The 9,188-nt window shown below is 44.5% G+C and overlaps 1 pseudogene; it reads left to right on the top strand.

Annotated features, from left to right (window-relative positions):
- Positions 1-519: 519 nt before the first annotated feature.
- The window catches only part of LOC114029567, a 19,222-nt pseudogene continuing 10,553 nt past the window's right edge, over positions 520-9,188 (top strand).

Here is a 9,188-nt window from a genome sequence, read left to right as displayed (position 1 = left end):
CAATGTAAGGGACCTTGAGACAAAGAATGTCAAAGTTGGACAGGACTTTAGAAGATAAGATGTCAGAGCAGGAAGGAATCTTAGAACACAGAAAATCCGAGTTGGGAAGGTCCTTAGAGTAAAGAATGTTAGGAGTGGGAGAGACCTTAGAAAGCTTCTAGTCCCGGGATTCTTGATATTTTTGGTATCCTGGACGCTTTGGCAGTCTTGGGAAGCCTCCATACCCTGCCTCAGAATAATGCTTTTAAGCGCACAAAATACATAGGATTATAAGGGAAAGAATTATATTGAAATAAATATAGAGGTACTCCCTAAAATCTATCCAGTGATCCCAGATTAAGAACTCCAGATCTAGTCCAATCCCCTCATTTCACAGATGGGGAAACGGAGGCCCCCGACTAAAATCAACAAACATTAATTGTGTAGGGCTGGGGGTGGGGCGGGGCTGGAGCTGGGGGGGCTGAGGCTCTGGGAGGAGCCAAGGGGCTGGGGGTAGGGCCTGGCCCAGCTGCCAGCCTCCTCAGTTGCTGCTGGCTGTCTAGAGAAGGAGAACTACCGCCCCGGAGGCTGCTGCTGCAGCTGCCGCTGGGACGTCGCTGTCTCCTGCTGGCCATGGATTCCTCCTTCTTCCGAGGGCTGTTCCGCCTCTTGGGCCTCCTGCTCTGGGTACGAGCCGCCGCCGGGCCTCGCTGGGAGCTCCGGGAGCTGCAGGAGGGGCTGGGTGTGGCCGGTGGGGGCGCAGGACGGGGGCGAGGGCGCTAGACAATTTCGGTTTTAATTCACCAATTTTCCCTCCACCCCACCCTGGCGAATCCCGCGCGGGTGCCGGGAAGCCGGTGTCCGCGAGTCAGGAGACCTAGGCTCTAGTCCCAGCTCTATCAGTTCGCTGTGTGACCTCGTCCAAGTCCCATCCCTTCTCTGGGCCACAGTTTCTCTGTCTGTAAAGTGAGAGGAGGGAATTGGCCTCGACGCTGTCTAGCACCTTTCAGCCCTGACAGTCTCGGACTCTTGTTTTTTGGGTTTGGGTAAGTGAACACCTGGGGAAATTACTGAGGTGTGTTTAAAAAAGGTGACTGACCTGGGGCTAATTATGTTACCGATCTTTAACCTACAAACCAAGGCAGCCACTTCGGGATGGGGGGGTGGGGAGGGAATACCCGATCACCGCAAAAGGGAAGAAGAAGGCTTACCCTCTTTTTGCTTGGCCCCAAAGGGCAGAAATAGGGCCTTTGAGGTTGGGGCTGGGGTGGGGCAGTTAAGAGGAAGGGAGACAAGCTCCAGTTAAGGAAAAGCTTCCTGATTACTGCAGCGGTCCGAAAGTGCAATAAACTGCCTCCAGAGGTAGTGAGGTCCTCCCTCTCTGCCCGTCTCCCCTCCGATCTTTAAGCAGACCTGGATTGAATTTGTTGAAGGTGTTGTAGAGAGGGGTTTATGTTAAGATATAGATTGAACTCGTTGCCTCTTGAGTTTTCTTCCAACTCTGGTATTGTGATTGTGTGGGAGTGTGAGGAAGGAGGAGGGGAGAGGAAGAGGGAGAGAGGGCCTGGAAGCAGGGAACACCAGTAACCCCAACTGGGAGAGAGAAAGGAGTGACCTGGGGTGAATTCTGAACCTGTGATTTAATCTGTGTGAGGGAAACTCCCAGCTCTGTAAAAACTACCTGTGTAAATACGTACTAACAACTTGTGTGTCTTAACTGTGTGGGGACATTGAGAGGTTCAGCAACTTGGCTGGGCTCACAAAGCTAGTATGTGTCAGAGGTAGTGCTTGAATTCAGGTCTTCCTAACTCCAAAGGGGGCCCTGTAACAACTATGCAGTATGGGGGAAGTGGTACAAATTGTTGTAGTTCTTATTCTTGGTTCTATTTTACAGATAAAAAACTTGTAATGTACACAGTAACAGCAACATTGTGCAATGATCAACTATGATTGATTTAGCTCTTCTCTGCAATACAATGATCCAAAAGATTCATGATGGAAAATGCTATCCACATCCAGAGAAAGAACTGATCTAAAAGAACTGAGTCTAAAAATAGATCAAAGCATACTGTTATCACTTTTTGTTCGGTTTTTTTTTTCATGGCTTTTCCCTTTTGTTGTTTCTTCTTTCACAGCATGACTAAAGTGGAAATATGTTTTACATGATTTGCACATGTATAACCTGTATCAGATTGCTTGCTTGGGGGGGGGGCATAGGAGGGAAGGAGAAAAAATTAGGAACTCACAATTTTATAAAAAATGAATGTTGAAAATGATATAATTGGAAAAAATAAAATACTATTTCCAAAACAAAAACAAAAACAACTTGTAAGTCCAGGTGTGAGACCTCCTGCCTCCAAAGTCAGTGCCTCACTCATTTGAGGAACAGAGATTTTCCTTTGATTCAGTTGAACTGGGAGGGGGAAATCCTGTGACCTCATCCCCCAGCCCAACCTCCTCTCTCTGTAGTCCTGCCAAGTGCTGCCATTTGGTTCTCCTTCCTTCCCTCCCTCCCCTTTCCTACTTTTACACCCAAGCAAAGCAACTGCTACCAATCACAGAAGAATTTTCTGTTTGGTCCAAATCACCACCACCATGCTCCCTGGTCCCCGCCCCTTGCCCCAGTCTTGGACTCTGTTCAAGGTGGTCCCCTACCTATAACATGGGAGGGTCATGGTGGTCTCCAGGATCCCACGTTCCATGTTTTAGCGATCTTTTCAATCGAATCCCTAGTGCCGAGTCAGCCAATAATGCCAGTGGAATGTGAGTTCTTTGGAAGAAGGGACTATTTTCTATTCCAAACAGCACCTAGCACATTGCCTGGCATGAAACAGACACAATCAATGTTTGTTAGATGGCCACCTTGTTCTTTTCTTGAAATGATTTCTAAGCTCTCTGCAGCTTTCTGCAGCTCTCTACAATTTCAAGGAATATTTTTGCCAAGTCTGTGTCCTAAGCTTTTTAAAGCTTGTGTGTATGTAATAAGGACATCTACAACAAGCTTTAGGCAGCAAGTCTGGCCATTTCTGCCTCCATATACATCTCCATTCATGTGGCCAACATCTTCATTCAGCCCGTCTGCCCATCACTTGAACTATTTTAATAGACTCCATAATGGCCTCTCTGCCTCTAATCTCTCCAAGCTACCTTCCGTACAGCTTGCTAATTTACTTCAATTCTATGAGTATTTACTGAGGGTCCACCCTGTGCCAGGCATTGTATTAAATGTTGTCTAGGATAAAAAAAAATGAGAATATGTTCTTTGGGAGAGAAACAATGTGACACCTTCCCTGATATCCAACAGCTGAAAGTATTCTCTCTCCTCAAATACAGCTATGCAAAATATGTCATCTTCCTAATGCATGGTTCTAACCATGTGGCTTCCCAGCTGAGGAACCTTCAATGTCTCCCCATTTCCACTAGGAAAAGGCACAGATTCCTGGCCTGGCATTCAGGGTCCACTGCAGCATGGCTCCAACCTATCTTTCACTGCTTATTGCACATGATTTTCCTTCATTCCCCTTCACATACTCCACATTCCAGCCAGACTGGAACATAGCCGTTCTCTAAGCCAGTCATGCCCTCTCCTGCTTCTGGGCAAGCCATCCCCTTTGCTTGGAATGAGCTCCCTCTTCATTCCTTTCATCCTTTTCTTCCTTCTAGGCTTAACTCAGCTGCCACTTCCTTAATCAATCAATAAGCATTTATTAAGCACCAGGCCTTGCTAGAGATACAAATACAAACATGAAACAATTCCTGCCCTTAGGGAGCCTGTATTCTGCTTAGGGAAGACAAGTTCACAGATAGGTACAGTAGATGCACCCAAAAATTACACAGGGGAAGGTGGGCACTCACCTGCAGGAAATCAGGCTAGACTCTTGAAGGAAGTAGCCTTGAAGGCTCTAATGCGGGAGGTGAAGGGGAAGAGCACTCCTGGGATCAGGGACAGCCTGTGCAAAGGTGTGGAGATAGGATATGCCATGTTGGGAAGCAGGCCAAGTCCACTGGAGCATAGAATGCATGAGGGTAAGTTTTGTATGGCCAGAGCCGGACTCTGAAGGGCTTTAAAGGTTTTTTACAGAAAGCCTTTCCTTATAGCTTATGTGTTTTATCTCTGTTGAGTATTTCCAACTTATCCTGAATATATCTTGTTGTACAAAGATGTCTGCATGTTGTCTTCCCCATTAGATTGTGAGTTTCTTCAAGGCAGGGATCATCTTGTCTTTTTTGTATCCCCAGCACTTAGCACAATGCCTAGTCCACAGTAGGTACTTAATAAAGGTTTAGTGATGAGTAACTGATATATAGTCCTTATGTTTCAGGGAGCTGCAGCTGCCATGGCTTGGGCTGGGGTCTCAGCCCTCAGAATCCACATGAACTATCAGCATTTCTGTGACAATCCTTTTTTGGAGGTGCTGGGATGTTTGGTAGTGTCCACAGCCCCACTGTTGCTGCTTACTGGCGGCCTGGCTGTAGGCATCTCCCGTTGGAACACTGGTCCCTGGCAAGGCTTGGTGAGTATGCCTTCAGCTTAGGGGCAGCTGTTTTATTCTTCTCACACAGGCCCCTTGCAGAATCAAATCCTGGGAACTGCCTCCTGCCTTATCTCTCTTCTGGGAGCCTAGTACCTTGTCAGATTATTCAATTCACAAGCATTTATTAAGCACCACTCAGTGCCAGGTACTCTGATGGGTTCAGGGGCTATAGATACAATAAAAAGTAAAATAATTCCTACTCCGAAGGGTAGAATAAGGACCCTATAGTCTATTCTTTTTTTTTTATAAATTTACTTTTATTCTAAACTTAGACACCAAAAACAAACATTTCCATGCACATAGCAGAACACATATTTTAAAATATGTAATCAATTTCATATGCGACTTTCAAAATTGCCCTGTTTATCTGTGATTCCTTCTGATCTTCCTTCAAAATGGCCTTGAATCACATTAAGTCACCCTCTACCCAGCTGCTAATTCAGTTCAATTCAGAAATTCAATTCTCTATGTTTTTAAAAAGGTTACAATTAGCTTAATGTCAATTTCCCAATATATACCCTCCCATACAAGAACCCTCCCTTGTGACAAAGAATAAGAGTTATGCAAAACTCTGTCAGTAAGGCAGCTGGTGGCTCAGTGGATAGAGAGCACTGGGTCTGGAGTAAGGAAGACCTGAGTTCAATTCCAGCCTCAAACACTTTCTAGCTGTGTGACCCTGGGAAAGTCACTTAACCTCTGATTGCCTCACAAAATTGATCCACTGGAGAAGGAAATGGCAAACCACTCTAGTATCTTTGCCAAGAAAACCCCAGTTGGGGTCACAAAGAGCCAGACACAACTGAAATGACTGAACAATGTCAGTGTAGGCAATATTCCACTCCTGTAGTCCGCCACCTTTCTCCTGAGAGAAGGGGCATGTTTTCCATCATCTTGCCTCAGGAAGCAACAGCAGTCATCAAAATTAATCCAAGCTGAAGCTACTTAGTAGTACTGTTTTTATTTGCATGATTGTAGCCATCTATTATAGGGCAGCTAGGTGTTGCCATAGTCTATAGAGTGCTGGGCCCCTGGAGTCAGGAAGACTCATATTCCTGGGTTCAAATCTGACCTCAGACTCTTACTAGCTGTGACCCTAGGCAAGTCACGTAACCCTGATTACCTCGGTTTCTCATTCATAAAATGAGCTGGAGAAGGACATGGCAAACCTCTACAGTATCTTTGCCAAGAAAGCCCCAATTGGGGTCACAAAGAGTCAGACACAACTTTACAGCAACAACAAATACCATTGTTTACCATTGTAAACATTTTTCAGGTTGTGTTTTCTTCACTATGCAAGCATCCTCTCAAGAGTCTTAAAGAGTGAATTCCTCATTTGTCTTTTCTGAAGACACAACAGTATCCCATTACATTCATTCGTCATGATTTATTCAGCCATTCTCCAATGGAGGGGTATCACTTTGTTCCTGGTTTTTTTCTTCCACCACAAGTACTGCTGTGACTATGTTAATGGCACTTTTTATTTTCTGTCTTGGACTTCCTTGGAGGCATATGCCCAGTGGTGAGATCAAAGTATATGAACATTTTACTGACTTCTTTTTTAAAATCTAATTCCAAATTATTTTCCTGAACAATTGAAGAAATTATAAGTCTGCCAATGGTATATTAGTGTATGCATATGAACGCCTTTCCCTACCAATGTACCACAAGGTAGCTTGAGTTTTATCACAATTTTACAGATAAGGAACCCGAGGCTCTGAGAGATAAAGCGATTTGCCTGGTCAACCCACTAGATAGCTGAGGACCTAAGACCTGACTGGTCCAAGAGACCAGTGCTTACTGTGCTAGATAGAATGGAGCATCTTCTCCCACCTTAGGGAGTCCAGAGGTACAGAGATAGGGCATAATATGGTCAACACAGAGACAGCAAAGCCCAGTAGAGAAGTGTTGGTTTGGCATATCAAGATGTTGGTTCAAATATTACCTCTGCTATTTACTAGCTGTGTGACCTTGGGCAAGTGATTTAACATCTCTAGGCCTCAGTTTTCTCATCTGTAAAATGAAGAAGATTAGACTAAAGGATCCCTAAGGTTCTTTTGCAGTTCCAAATCTATCCTGGCATAGGGGATTGAAAGCCAGCCTTGGCATCAAGAAGACTTGGGCATGAGTTCTGGCTCTTATACATACTATGTGACCAAGTGCTCAGTACCCCTCCTCCAACTCACTAAGTTGCAGAGTAGTTATTGATTTACATGGTAGGAGTTTCTTTTTTTTTTTTTTTGCAGAATTTTTTTTTTAGGCAATTGGGGTTAAGTGACTTGCCTAGGGTCACACAGTTAGTACGTGTCAAGTGTCTGAGGTCATATTTGAACTCAGGTCCTCCTGACTTCAGGGCCGGTGCTGTATCGACTGCGCCACCTAGTTGCCCCCATAGAAGGAGTTTCTTAACTGAGCATTTCCTCTATCAATGGAACCACAACTCTGGTCAAGAAAAAAAAAATCCAGAATGAGGCAGGTGATAGTTCCACAGTTCTCTGCTGGAGTTCAGGCCCACCTGATCATGAATCCCCTTAGCAGTTTCCCTAAAAAGTGACTATGGAGCCCGTGTTTGCAGATTTTCAGTGATGGGCCACCCTTTTGTTTTGTTATTTATTTTTTTTCAGTTGTGTCCAACTCTTTGTGACTCCATTTGGGCTTTACTTGGCAAAAATACTGAATTGGTTTGCCATTTCTTTCTCCAGCTCATTTTACAGATGAGGAAACTGAGGTAAACAGGGTTAAGTGACTTGCTCAGGGTCACATGGCTAGTAAATGTCTGAGGCTAGATTTGAATTTAGGAAGATGAGTCTTCCTGACTCCAGGCCCAGCACTATATCCACTGCACCACCTAGCTTCCCCATTTTACAGATGAGGAAACTGAGGCAAACAGAGTTAAGTGACTTGCCCAGGATCACACAGCTAGTAAGTGTCTGAGTCCAGATTTGAACTTACTCCAGGCAAGTGCTCTATCCACCGTGCCACCTAGCTGCCCTATGGGCCACCCACTCCTCCTCCAGAACAGCCTATTATAGTATGACTCTCAATGCTAGGATGTCTTTCCTCATGTTAAACTAAAATCTGCCTCTTATAGCTTTCCCCATTGTTCCCAAGTTGGGCATTCTCTATTTACCTCCTCTCCTCCTGGCTAACCATTAGTCACCAAGCCTTCTGCAAGGACCTGACCAGTGTAACTGCCAGCCCTGAAGGAACTTATATTGTATCGGGGAATCAACTAGCATGCATAGAAGTAGATACTGAAAAGCTACAAGGTAATGTCGCTGGGGAGGCACTAGGAAGGCCTTCCTGAAGATGGTGGTGCTTGAGCTTCAAAGGAAACTAAGGGTTAAGAATTCTAAGGAAATTCTAAGACAGGGTGAGAGGGGAGGATACTCTAGGCATGGTCAGTAGCCTGAAGGTGGGGGATGAAGTGAAGAAGTCCAGTTTTACCAAACCAAATACAAATAGTACATGACAGAATCATTTAGAATAAGGCTGGAAAGGTGGGTTGGGTCCCAATTGTGAAAGGCTTTAAATGACAAACAGGAATATGTCTTTTGATGCTAGAGCTAACAGGGAACCACTGGAGATTTTTGGGGTGTGGGGGGGGTGTATGGGAGAGAGACAGACAGAGATGAGTGTATGATTTTGGAATATCGCTTTGGCAGCTGAATGGAGGATGGATGGGAGAGGGAAGAGTCTTGAGGCAGGGACACCAATTAGGAGACAATTGCAAAAGGCAAGGTAAGAAGTAATAGGGTTTGAACTAGGGAGCTGGCCACCCTCCATTCTTTCAACCTAGCCTCATGTGTTAGGTTTTCCAGTCTGTTTTTTATCTTGGTTGTCTTCTCCTGGGTGAACTGTGGCTTCCCGATATTGTTAACAGTCAAAATAAGGTAAACTGAGGCACAAAGTTCTGAGCATGGCCAATTTATTAGTAAAGCATGAGTTTACTAATAAGTAGGATCTCAGCTTCCCCAGCAGAGCTAAGACCCTAAAGGAAGGGGACAACTCTTTTTTTAAATTTTAGGGAATATAGAAAATAGAAAGGCTAGGTTCATGGGTGAAAGAAAATATGATAGAATGGAAACTGGGAATGAGGGCTAGCAACAACCCCCTCCCTCTTCCTCCTATGACTAAGAAATGGTCATTGTTTGAGTCCAGCTGAATCTACAAGGACAGAGATAGCAAACCAGACATCTTTGGATAGCAAACCAGACATCCTTGAAGGATAGCTTGGTGGGGTAAAGATACTAGACCAGACTCCCTAGGGTCCAACTATATCTTTCAAGAATAACATTTCCTTGCACAAGAGTATAACAGTGATTAACAGGAGAATTGGATTTCTAAACTTAACTCAATACAGGCCTGCTAAGTTTCTGAATTAAGTTCAGAGACAAAGAACCATGACTTAGGCAGTTACAGAACAAAATCAATTAACTGTAAATAGGACCAAATAAAAAAAGACACCGAGTCAATCTGATTATTTAAATATCTTTCTGAAAGTGTGGTCTGATAACTGGACCAGGATATGCTAATGAAGACAAAGGACAGTGGAACCTCCCATGCCTTGGACGCTAGGCTTCAGATGCCCTAAGACTTTGTTAGCTTCTTGACTACCATGTTTCTCTGCTGTCTCTTATTGAGCTCGCAGTACACTAAGACCCAGGGATCTTTTTC

This window comes from Vombatus ursinus, unplaced genomic scaffold (genome assembly GCF_900497805.2).
Source record: "Vombatus ursinus unplaced genomic scaffold, bare-nosed wombat genome assembly UNPS02014935.1, whole genome shotgun sequence".
Lineage (NCBI taxonomy): Eukaryota > Metazoa > Chordata > Mammalia > Diprotodontia > Vombatidae > Vombatus > Vombatus ursinus.
The sequence above is the reverse complement of the archived record's forward strand: the minus strand, read 5'-3'. Positions and strand labels throughout refer to the sequence as shown.